Source organism: Heterodontus francisci, chromosome 16 (genome assembly GCF_036365525.1).
Source record: "Heterodontus francisci isolate sHetFra1 chromosome 16, sHetFra1.hap1, whole genome shotgun sequence".
In the NCBI taxonomy this organism is placed as follows: Eukaryota; Metazoa; Chordata; class Chondrichthyes; order Heterodontiformes; family Heterodontidae; genus Heterodontus; species Heterodontus francisci.
Window position 1 is genome coordinate 66505501 of NC_090386.1, and position 13544 is coordinate 66519044.

Here is a 13544-nt window from a genome sequence, read left to right on the forward strand (position 1 = left end):
CCAACTGCTAAGTCTCTTCGACTCGCCACGCTTTAGCCCCGCCTTTATGGTTGCCCGCCAGCTCTGGCGATCGCTGGCATCAATTCATCAATACAAAAGCCATAAACCACAAAAATTAAAACTCTACTAAAACAAGGAATGCGTGAAAATATTTTGTGCAAAAAGATATTTAATTCAGGAATATAATAAAAAATATTTCTGCAGTTTTCAGATTATAAGGCAAACTATTTCTTTTCAGGCATTAGGAATAACCTAGAAATATAAAATGATGCCCTGAACCTTGGTCATAGGAGTTTATAACACAATTGATGTCTTTCTGAAATCTTCAGAGTGGTGTTTCACTGCCATCCAGTCAATATTTGTGCATTAAAGACCTATGAATAAAAAGATTTGTGTTGCAACCAAAATACTCCCTTCATTCAATCATTTCCCTAAAGAAAAAAAATCAGGTAAAGCAGCTTTCATTTTAATTTGTTATCTCCTCAGCTCTCTGCATTATGCTGTATTCAAGCTGTAAGCAACTCATTTGAATGAATGTTTTGCTCATCATTTGTTTGTTAGCATCATACTTCCTTAAACCTTTCACGTAATACTCCTAATCTCCATTTTTGTTTTCAGTCTCTTTTTGATCGGTCAGTATATCAGCTGTGTCAGTACTTGCATCTTAGTTAAATAATGATATAGATTCCAGAACCCTTTGATCCCTTTGAATCAGACTTATGATGCCTAGAAATTTGCTTGTTCATATTGGTGTCTGAAGCATTTTATTTCACTGTGGGATATGTAGGTCATCTTCCCACATGAACCATTCAGTTTTGTTGTATATAAATTCCATCAATTTTGTCATCAATTTTGCAAACATTTAAGGCAATAAAAAGAATCCACTAAATTAAATCTCCATCAAAAACAAGTTTTTGGTGTCCTTAATACATTTGTTTTGTCCTTGAGCTATAAATTCAATCCAATGAGATGTTATAGACTAAGAAAAGATGAAATAAGATACCAATAAAATGAAACTATTATGTCACAAATAAAGAACGTTTAATTTATAATCTTCACCAGTGTGTTCTCTGCTTGCATCCAAATCTTATATTTTTCATTCGAATGTACTTGTAAAATTATCTATGTATCAGGCATGTGTTACAATATGCAGAGTATTTGTAAAAATGAGTCATGCAGTATTCATCACACTGATGTCCTGTATTTCAATCTGTTTTTAACATTGCCGTCAGTGCCATGTTCGTCTTCCTGGTTCCTGACAACACAGGTTTCACAACCAGCAACTGCACCAGAATAAGCTTGCAGAATTCCCCAAGGACAGCCATTTGACATACCTGATATTTTTATGGTTCTTCCTAAGAAGTGACCTAGCGAATCCAGCAAATATACCATAAGGCCATGCCAGCCACACAAGACCCATGCATCAGAAGCTAATACTCTAACACCAATATAAAATTACCCTATAGAATGCCAGTGTATGAATGTTTAACACAGGGGTGTCCAAACTCTGGTTCATTAATCTTTGCAATCCATGTTTTGAAATTCAGGTAATTTAGCACTTATATTGTTAATGTAACTTCAAAAATTCAGTCACACAAGTCCACTGCCTGTTACTTAACAGATTACTCCCTTTACATCACATGATCTCATTGCATTCATATCCTCAACATAAAAATGAATGCAAGCATAATACTACCACATGGTATAACCTTAAGTTGTCAACTGGGATAGGAAATTTCAGGTCTCCCGGAGTTACAATTTTTAAAGTTTTCATACCTTCACTGTAATAACTCTAAACCACAAAAGAAACAGTTAAAATATATTTTTAAATTTAAACAGCTGTTTAAACACTTTTCAATTTCCTTGCATGCTACTTATTTTATTTCTGTATTGTCTCTGTCCTAAATCTCATGATTCATTTTGGAAGCAGACTCCAAGTTCAAAAATTAATGTTCTTTATGTTATGACCAGGTGAGAAAGATGTTTAGGGGTCTTTTACAGTTTTCACCTGGTCTTATTGTAACAGGGTTTGATTTGTAAACACACTGTGTTTTGAGCACCCCACTTGATGAATCCTTGTTCACCACTTTCCAATTATAAGGCAAAGAAATGAGCATACCAGGTTTTCTTAGGTTTAAAGAAGAAAAGTGAAATTTATTAAACCTTAAACTTAAACTCTAATTTGGTTAACGCCTATCGATACACGCCGCGCTCCATGCTAGCATGCATATGCGATACGCCCATGTAAATAGGGACAGAAAAGAGCAGAAGAAAAATAAAATGGAGAGGTTTGAGGCAATATCAGAAGAGTTTCTTGTTTACTGTTCTTTGAGCTCACTGCAGTCCTTTTGTAAGTAGTCTTGCTTTTCGTTAGCACCCAGTATTCTTTTTAAGCCTTGTCCACTGTAGGAGACTTTTAGAGAGATACAGTACTGAAACAGGCCCTTTGGCCCACCGAGCCTGTGCTGACCATCAGCCACCCATTTATACTAATCCTACATTAATCCCATATTTACTACCACATCCCCAACTTCCCTCAATTCTCCTACCTACACTAGGGGCAATTTACAATGGCCAATTTACCTATCAACCTGCAAGTCTTTGGCTGTGGGAGGAAACCAGAGCACCCGGCGGAAACCCATGCAGTCACAGGGAGAACTTGCAAACTCTGCACAGGCAGGACCCAGAACCAAACCCAGGTCGCTGGAGCTGTGAGGCTGTGGTGCTAACCACTGTGCCACCCTTAATGTAACTTTTCTCTCTCCAGTTTCAAGTGTCTTCAATGGTTTCCAATACTGGTGAGGTCGAGATGAGAGCAGACAGGAGAGAGATGCACTCAGTCCAGGAGCAAACAGCTTTCTGAGTTTTAACCCTGTGGCCAATTCAAATTCAGTTAGTCATGCGACTAAACTGGTCTGACCACATCTGTTTGTGTATTCGGCCATCTTAGTAGTTAACCTGGAATGCTTCAACGTCTGGTAATCAAAAGTCCATTGTGGATTAAATTGGAGCCCGGAATAGCCCCTTTGTCCTTTGAAGTACTGTCTGTTGATATGCTAATGTCGCTCTCCAGCCAAAGTCTCCAATTGTTTTTTAAAGCAAGTTCTTTCTTCACCAACAACAGTTTAAAATCAATGTTTATGTGGCGAAATTAATTTTCCTCATTCTTGGCAGGTGGGGCGGGGGGGTTGGGGGGGGGGGCTTGCCTGACATTTAATTGGCAGGAAAATGTCTCAGGATACCTATTCTTCAGTTAAATACGCCTTAGACATACAAAGATTTGAAGATAATTGCTAAAAGAACAGAGGGGTGATGAGGAGGATGTTTTTACACAGTGAGTTATGATGATTTGGAATAAACTGCCTAAGGATGGTTGAAACAGATTAAATAACAACTTTCAAGAAGAAATTGGATATATACTTGAAAAGGAAAATTTTGCAGGACTATGGGGAAAGAGCATAGGAGTGGGACTAATTGGATAGCTCTTCAAAGGGCTGGTTCAGACATGATGAGTCAAATGGCCTCCTTCTGTGCTGAATGATTCTATGATGCTATGATTCTATTGAGCTAGTTACATCATTTAAAAAAAAGTTTATGTCAGCACAGCTCCACTAACACGTGAATTATTTCATGAGCAGCCTGGTCAGTGAGATCATGTTCTGATACATAACTAGTCAATGGTGCAAGCCTGATTAAGGTGCATTGAACTATTGTACTTACACATGGAATATTACAACTCAAATGAAATTAGCTGGAATTTTTATAACGTTCTGTGGAAACTTCCAGAATATTCTTTAGTCTGTGCCGGAAACTTCTAATTGACAGGCATTTTATGAAATCAATTAATAATATTTTCCAGAACAAGTAGGCAAAATGTTATAATTATAAATACTGAAGTAAATGTATGTATATGATAATTTAAGGTCATGGGGCTCTATGGTATATTCCCTAGAAGCAGAAATAATAATCTCAATAATAAAAGAAAATCACGTTTAAGGGATGGTCTGATGTATTTATGGAAATCAGGTTCATGAGGTCCAGTGGAGCTTTTATAGTGATAAGGACTCTGTGATCTTCCAGTGAAATCACTGATATATTTATGAGACCCAATGATATATTAGCACTGTGAGTACCGAGGAGGTATTGAAGGGAATTAGAGACTCAGGGTCATATGAGCATCTACATGACATTTTATGTATTTTAAATCTTTGTATGATTCCAGTGGGAGCATTTTTTTTATGAGAAAGCATGAAATTTTGTCTACAAGGCTAATAATGTAAAATGTGGCAGCATTTTATGTGTTTGTAAAATATGAAAGTATATTGTAACAGATAATCAAAATTTATCAGTCAACGTTAGTTGCAAAGACAGTGATGTACCAAAGTGGCTCAAATAACAACTGATTAAAGCCGAGCAAGAGACTCTTTAAAAAAAAGTCCTTTTAAAATAATTCTTTCAGGTAATGGATAAACAAAAATTTCCTCACACAGAATGAATTTGCCTTATTTATTGTTAAAGCCAGTTTTAAACTTAGCTCATGCAAATAAAATAAAGGTTATAGAACCAACAGACAGTGCTATTTCAGGTAATGGGATAACCTATAATGGTTTTATGGCTGTAACGTCCAACAGTAACCACATTTTAAGTTCAGCTATTAAAGTATTAGAAATTTATCAGCATATTGCAGACATATATTGCACAGTTTAAAAAGAATTATGTTCATATGTGCAACATACAACATGTGCAAAGTATTCACTAGAAAACTGTTGTGTGAACCCATTGTATATTGGAAATCATACAAGATGTATTGGCTATATTTTTAAGCGTCTGATTATTTTTAATACAATCTGACATCTTTTCTAAATTACCAAATGTGCTAAACTAAATTCTAAAATGAAAAGATACATTCTGGTAAATCTGTTAACAAAGTGGCTCTAAACTGCACAAAATTGGGACAAAAAGGACATAATTTGGCATATTACAAAAGTACAAATTTTTTATTGCAGTCTTAAGATGAAACTAATGTGCAGGGATGTGGCAAGAGAAAGATTCTGATAGAATTTAAGATGTTATAGAAGAATAACATTTTCTTACAACAAGAAAACTATAAGAATATATATTTTGCATACCAAGCTAATAACACAATTGATCATAAATTAGATTTCAGTAAAGAAGAATGTAAAATGCAATTAGTCTCTCACAGGAGGTCATTGAGGTGTGTTGTGATGTTTTGTTTTCCTTTTGTGTGCCTGACCACTTTTATTGCAGAAATCTTTTGGGGCCATTGGCTGAACTTCAACTGGTTAAATTTTGTGCATTCTTGCAAAAGAAAGAATCTATTTTTACAAGTTCCCGAATATGAATAGTTTTCCAGCTGAAGGCTGACATGCACTTAATTGTATCATATGGATACATCTCTGATGAGTTGGAATCAGGAAAAACGGAACAGCAGAAATAAATCACAAATTTTATTTTAAGAATCCGAATAAAAAATTCTAGACAAAACTCACATTTGAAAAGGCATCAGGAATCATATTGATGGCATGGAATGGATTAGAAAGGAAAGAAACTATTATAAATAGATGGGCTGAATTTTGAAAAATAATTTGTAGAAGCTGTTTTTTAAAAATAAATTGGCAACAACAGGTGATGAGAGGAGACCCAAAGAGGGCAGACAAAGGAAATGATGGAATAAGACAGTGAGGAAGAGGAAGCCAAGCAGAAAAATGGAGATAATCAGATAAACATCGAATATTCCACTAGTAGCAGAAGACCATCAAGGGCGACTCCATCTTGAAATAATGCAGAAATTCCACAGTGTTCCACCATTCCTATTGGGAGCTGTGCTGAAAGGGAGCACAGGATTTTTGAATTTAGCCTGATATTCTATGGATATTAGTAGCTTTGAATTATAGTTTTTCTTTTAATTTTATGCTAACTAGGGTGGCAGGGAACATCAAAATTGGGCTTGGCTGTTATATTGCTGTAGATGAGTATCCTGATTAGATTTGCTCATGAACAATAGTTACTCAGGCTTGGTTGCCTTGGAACTATGCTGCAGAATGAGTCAGAACATGAAGGAGGAAAGGGATGAAAATTGGTGGGAAAAATACCTTTACCCTTTATTCCTCACTTCCTCAACTGAATAATGTAGGAACATAGGAAATAGGAGCAGGAGTAGGCCATTCAGACCCTCGAGCCTGCTCCACCTTTCACCTAGATCATGTCTGATCTTCTACCTCAATGCCATTTTCCCGCATTAGCCCACATATCCCTTGATAACTTTAATATCTAAAAATCTAGTGATCTCTGTCTCGAACATACTCAATGACGGAGCCTCCACAGCACTCTAGGGTAGAGAATTCCACAGATTCACCACCCTCTGGGAGAAGAAATACTTCCTCATCTCAATCCTAAATGGCCTACCTCTCATTCTGAGACTGTGTCCCCTGGTTCTAGATGCCACCAGCCAGGGGAAACATCTTTCCTGCATCTACCCTGTCGAGCCCTGTAAGAATTCTTCAATAAGCTCACCTCTCATTCTTCTAAACTCTGGAGAATATAGGCCCAGTGTCCTCAATCTCTCCTCAAAGGACAATCCTGCCATTCCAGGAATCAGTCTGGTGAACCTTCATTACACTCCCTCTATGGCAAGTATATCCTTTGTTAGGTCTTTGGCCTCCTTATCTCGAGAGACAATGGGTAAGCGCCTGGAGGTGGTCAGTGGTGTGTGGAGCAGCGCCTGGAGTGGCTATAAAGGCCAATTCTAGAGTGACAGGCTCTTCCACAGGTGCTGCAGAAAAATTTGATTGTCGGGGCTGTTACACAGTTGGCTCTTCCCTTGCGCCTCTGTCTTTTTTCCTGCCAACTGCTAAGTCTCTTCGACTCGCCACACTTTAGCCCCGCCTTTATGGCTGCCCGCCAGCTCTGGCGAACGCTGGCAACTGACTCCCACGACTTGTGATCAATGTCACAGGATTTCATGTCGCATTTGCAGACGTCTTTAAAGCGGAGACATGGACGGCCGGTGGGTCTGATACCAGTGCCGAGCTCGCTGTACAATGTGTCTTTGGGGATCCTGCCATCTTCCATGCGGCTCACATGGCCAAGCCATCTCAAGCGCCGCTGACTCAGTAGTGTGTACAAGCTGGGGATGTTGGCCACCTCGAGGACTTCTGTGTTGGAGATACGGTCCTGCCACCTGATGCCAAGTATTCTCCGGAGGCAGCGAAGATAGAATGAATTGAGACGTCGCTCTTGGCTGACATACGTTGTCCAGGCCTCGCTGCCATAGAGCAAGGTACTGAGGACACAGGCTTGATACACTCGAACTTTTGTGTTCCGTGTCAGTGCGTCATTTTCCCACACTCTCTTGGCCAGTCTGGACATAGCAGTGGAAGCCTTTCCCATGCGCTTGTTGATTTCTGCATCTAGAGACAGGTTACTGGTGATAGTTGAGCCTAGGTAGGTGAACTCTTGAACCACTTCCAGAGCGTGGTCGCCAATATTGATGGATGGAGCATTTCTGACGTCCTGCCCCATGATGTTCGTTTTCTTGAGGCTGATGGTTAGGCCAAATTCATTGCAGGCAGCCGCAAACCTGCCGATGAGACTCTGCAGGCACTCTTCAGTGTGTGATGTTAAAGCAGCATCATCAGCAAACAGGAGTTCCCTGATGAGGACTTTCTGTACTTTGGGCTTCGCTCTTAGACGGGCAAGGTTGAACAACCTTCCCCCTGATCTTGTGTGGAGGAAAATTCCTTCTTCCGAGGACTTGAATGCATGTGAATGCAGTAGGGAGAAGAAAATCCCAAAAAGTATGGGTGCAAGAACACAGCCCTGTTTCACGCCACTCAGGATAGGAAAGGGTCCTGATGAGGAGTCACCATGTTGAATTGTGCCTTTCATATTGTCATGGAATAAGGTGATGATACTTAATAGCTTTGGTGGGCATCCAATCTTTTCTAGTAGTCTGAAGAGACCACGTCTGCTGACGAGGTCAAAGGCTTTGGTGAGATCAATGAAAGCAATGTAGAGGGGCATCTGTTGTTTGCGGCATTTCTCCTGTATCTGACGAAGGGAGAACAGCATGTCAACGGTCGATCTCTCTGCACGAAAGCCACACTGTGCCTCAGGGTAGACGCGCTCGGCCAGCTTCTGGAGCCTGTTTAGAGCGACTCAAGCAAAGACTTTGTTAGGTAAGGAGACCAAAACTGTACACAATACTCCAGGTACAGTCTCACCAAGGCTCTATACAATTGCAGCAAGACTTCTTTACTCCTGAACTCAAATCCTCTTGCAGTAAAGGCTAACATACCATTTGCCTTCCTAATTGCTTGTTGTACATGCATGTTACCTTTCAGTAACTTATGAACAAAGACACCCAGGTCCCTTTGGACATTAACACTTTCCAATCTCTCACTCTTTCAGAAATACTCTGCATTTCTGTTTTTCCTACCGAAGTGGATAACTTCACATTTTTCCACATTATATTCCATCTGCCATGTTCTTGCCCACTCACTTAGCTTGTCTAAATTCCCTTGAAGCCTCTTTGCATCCTCCTAACAATTCACATTCCCACCTAGTTTTGTGTCATCAGCAAACTTGTAAACATTACATTTGGTCCCCACATCCAAATCATTGATATAGATAGTGAATAGCTGGGGCCCAAGCACTGATCCTTGCAGTACTCCACTAGTCACTGCCTGACAACTTGAGAATGACTCGTTTATTCCTATTCTCTGTTTTCTGTCCATTAACCAATTCTCAAAGCATGCCAGTATATTACCCACAATCCCATGTGCTCTAATATTGCTTACTAACCTTCTATGTGGCACCTTATCAAAAGCCTATGTTTTATGCAGGAAGAGGCATGGCAACACAGCTTACTGAATTACTTGCAGTCTGAGTCAGAGTTGTCTTCAACATCTTCAACAAATCAATTAGCAGTTATTATGAGTTTCTGTTACTATGAAGATGCATTAAAGAAGCCCTGATGCTGCACCGAGCATCCATATCAAGCCTGGCTCAGTGCCAAAAGTGTCACCTCACAGCTTCTAACCTCAAATTCAGACACATTTAATTCAAAGGGCATGAGCTAAAGAAAGGAAGGAAAATGTGAAGAAAAGTTCCAGTGATATTATTACCCTACTCCCAAGGACCACTGCTCCTACATGGGACTCTCTCAGCTCTACTGATGCCTCACCAAGCTTGCTACAAATATTGATGAAACACCACCTCAGTGATGTTGTGCATTGTTTTATCGACATGCTGTCCACAGCATAATAGGGGGCAAGTTTGCAACTTGATTTCCCATATGGTCAATTCACATTTTTGGCCATGCCATCTGGAGTAGGCAACACACCAAATCACAAGGGACAGAAAAGTGGATTATGACTCATTTGTGCCAGTCTCATCCACATCCGAGCAACTGCCTCAACAGTGGCTTAGGTGGGAGGGCTGCAATCAGGTCAGCCACGCATCATGATAGACAGGTGAAACGGAAATAAACTGAAAGGAAAAATTACAAAAGTGGTATCAAAATGATAAAATAAACATTTGTTATCCTGTTACATTTAACAGCTCAAATCGTTTCCACCATTCAAGCTCAATGTGAAAAGGAGAGATCTAAGAACAGCTGAAAGAATACATCCAGGCAATAGCAGAAAGAAGATGACAACAGTCCACAGGATAAACAATGGATATGGTGATGGAAGCTGTGCCAGTGTGTTAGAGTGATGAAAGAAAAGATAGATTTGCATTTATACAGCATCTTTCATACACTCAGGTTGTCCTGTAAACATTTCATAGCCAATGAATTACTTTTTGAAGTGTAATCACTGTTATTATGTTGGCAAACATGGCAATCAATTTGCACGCAGCAAGGTCCCACAAACAGAAATGAGCTGTTTTCATAATGTCGGGTAATTATTAGCCAGGACACCAAGAGAACTCCCCTGCTGTGCTTCCACTAATACCATTGGATCACAGGCAAATGGGACCCTGGTTTATCATCTCATCTGAGACAGCATTCTTGGTCAATGCAGGACTCCCTCAGTGCTGCACTGAAGTGTCCACCTACATCATGTGCTGAAATCCTGCAGTGGGATTTGATTTCGCAACTTTTAACTCAGATGAGAGTGCGACCATTGAAACAGGATGGTGCAAAATATGCCCTGACCAAAAGAAGGAGCTGGGTCTCTGCTACAAATGGCCATGGCCTTTCAGTGTCCTATGTTTTTCAATGTGGTCCAAAAACCTGAATTTTCTACAGCAATTTGATTGCACATAATAGATTAATTCATACACACAAGGACATAGAGGGAGTGATTCAGAAAATAATAGATTCTTGTCAATCATGAAAAAAGAGTTTCTGAAATACTGTATAAACTTTTCCAGGTTCACAATTTGAAAAGAGCACAAAAATACTTTCAGATAACTAGGGGTTTACTTATGTTAATAGAACTGTTTGAAACTAACTGCTCAAAGATCTTTATCTATAAATAAATACATTAGCTGAATTTTAATAGATAGAACATGTTAGAATTCATAATAATATGCCAGCAGGTAAAATTAAATTGTTAATGTGTGTTTATTTCGTACTGCAACACCAGCAACACAACAGTCATTCAACAATTATGACAGCAAGAGAAACTTGGGGAGAAATAGGAAAATAGAATATGTAGATGTGACACCAAAGTCCCAATTTTAACTCCCAGCCAGGAGTGATAGAGATAAGAGCTGAAGCGAACAGCAAACCATTCAGCCTTCCACAGCATGAGGCCTAGAAGAATTTAACTCCCAATCTCAACTATTCAAGCCTGTCAGTCTCCCACACAAATCTGGTGGGAAGCGTTAGCTGGCTGAGAGTGCGATATTGGGCAATAGGAGGCCACACCAGGGACCTGAAGGAATGGTCCCTGGCACTTACGGAAGTGATTGGGAGAGGGATCAGGAGGGCCTCACAATTGTGGGAAGGGAAGGAAAGCCCAAATCAGGGAAGTCCCAAGGTTTACCTGGTGGGATCGGAGGCTCCTTTTCTGGCCCACAAAGAAACTGAAAAAAACACACTTGTCTTTCTCGACCCCTTCTGGCCCCGGATCCTCTTGGCACCAGGTTTGCCTCGTAATGAAGCCACAAAGGCTTCCCTGCACAGGCCTCAGGTTAAAATTGCATTCAGACCCTGATGATGTAATTGGAGCACCATCTGGATATTTAAAGAAAGATCCCGTTGCCTTCTGGCAGGTGTCCCGCTTTCCTGCTCAGAAAAGCACAAAGGCATTGCAGTATAAGAAGTAAAGAAGTCTTACTGCAATTGTATAGGGCATTGGTAATACCACACCTGGAGTACTACATACAGTTTTGGTCTCCTTACCCAAGGAAGGATATACTTGCTGTAGAGGGAGTGCAATGAAGATTCACTAGACTGATTCCTGGGATGAGGAGATTTGTCCTATGAGGAGGGATTGAGTAGACTAGGCCTATATTCCCTAGAATTTAGAAGAATGAAGTAATCTTATTGAGACATATAAAATTCTTAAGGGGTGGGACAGAGTAGATGCTGGGAGGATATTTGCCCTGGCTAGGGAGTCTAGAACTAAGGTGAGAGTCTCAGAATTAGGGGTCAGCCATTTAGGACTGAGGAGAAATTTCTTCACTTAAAGGGTGGTGAACCATTGGAATTCTCTGGAACAGAGAGCTGAGGATGCTTAATTGTTGAGTATATTCAAGATAGAGATCGACAGATTTATGGATTTTAAGGGAATCAAAAGATATGGGGATAATGTAGGACAGTGTACCTCAGGTAGAAGTTCAGTAAGGATCTTATTGAATGGCAGCACAGAATCAAGGGGCAAAATGGCCTGTTCTTATTTCTTATGTTCTTATTTTGTTATGAAGGCAGGGACATCAGTGCAGGTTATTCACTTAGGCCATTTTAATTGTCCATCTGCTTGGTTTCTGCTGGGGAGGCAGGGCTAAAATAAGCTCTCAATGTGTAGCCTTGTTTGAACTTGAAAACAATCTGAATTGGACTGAATTAAAGTATAGATGAAATTTCCCAATTTTAGTCAGTTTTATTTTCACAATTTTTAGAAATGTTCTCATGCTTTTTGCATACCAACAATCACTCAAGGATACCAAGAGGGAAATACATATTCATAAGATCGACTTTACACCGATCTGAAATGGACCCCAATCTGTTTTTTTGGTGCAACGCACCCTGAACGCCAATTCATGGACATCAGCTGTGCTCTCAACCTCAATACAATAATATAAATCTTTGACTCAGTGAGTTGGTGGCAATTTTAATTACTAATTAGCCCTGTGTTGCCATGGAGCTACCAGAACAATGTATGTACAAGTAGCATTAACTCTCAAGGTTTCTGTCCTCCACCTCCACCATCCCCTACTCATCCCACACACACACTTTATCTTTCATTACATTTTTTTAATATGTGATGCTTTGTCCATTTTTTGAAAGAATGGATTGTGACGGTTCTTTGTAAGTATATTTACTGTTATGATGAGAACTACTGCTTTACATTTCAGAGCAGCAATGTTACCTGCCCACTGTAAACACAACCAGCCATTTAGTTTGTACCAAATCTGAAAATACAAGCACAAATAAGTACATAGAATTTACAGCACAGAAATGGGCCATTCGGCCCAACTGGTTTATGCCAGTGTTTATGCTCCACACAAGCCTCCTTCAACTCTACTTCATCTAACCCAATCTACATATCCTTCTTTGATTCACTGGAGAAGTCTGCTGTTAGGTTAGTGAATTTCCCATTAAATCTGGATTGCAACTGGTAAAACACTGAGCTTTTCCAAGAAGGCTTAGGCAGTCCCGTTATCATCATAAATGATAGCTAAGAATAAATAGACACTAAACTCCTTAAAATTACATCTACTTAGTTCTTATATTTCATCTCATTTAAGAACAACTGAAGTGCTGCAGTTAAAGTTTTTAGATCATATTAGTTTCTGATTAGGTCCGCAAATAAAAATCGACAGTGGTAAGAAATGCAACAAATAACTAATCCTTGCCCTGTCCATTTGATCTGTTACAGCCAGCTAATTATACCACAAGTAAAGAAAGAGGCAAAGTATATACATTTCAGGCACTGGGATACCTAGGATTAAGCCTTTAAATTAATTAACATGTGAAGGTAAAAATAGCACTGCTGCTTAAAGTATCCAGTGAAGACATCTTTCTGCACAAAATAAATACATTCAAGTGAGCCAGACAACTAAATGTGTGTCAGTGGGTCCTGACACTCACTTGCTTCTGTAAATTGCTGGAGATATGAATCAACTTTAAAGCTTTAAACAAATTACTTGCAGCAGGAAAATAATCTCTCAAGAAGTCTGAACACACATATTACAGCATAAATGCAACATTCTGCACTCAGTGATGGTTTGTTAGGATTCTATGAGTACACTTGGAATAAATCGCAAATTCACATCACAGAACTTTCAAGTTTGTCTTCACTTTGAAGTCAACCATGCCAATGAGACCACCAGCCCACTTGATGCTAAGG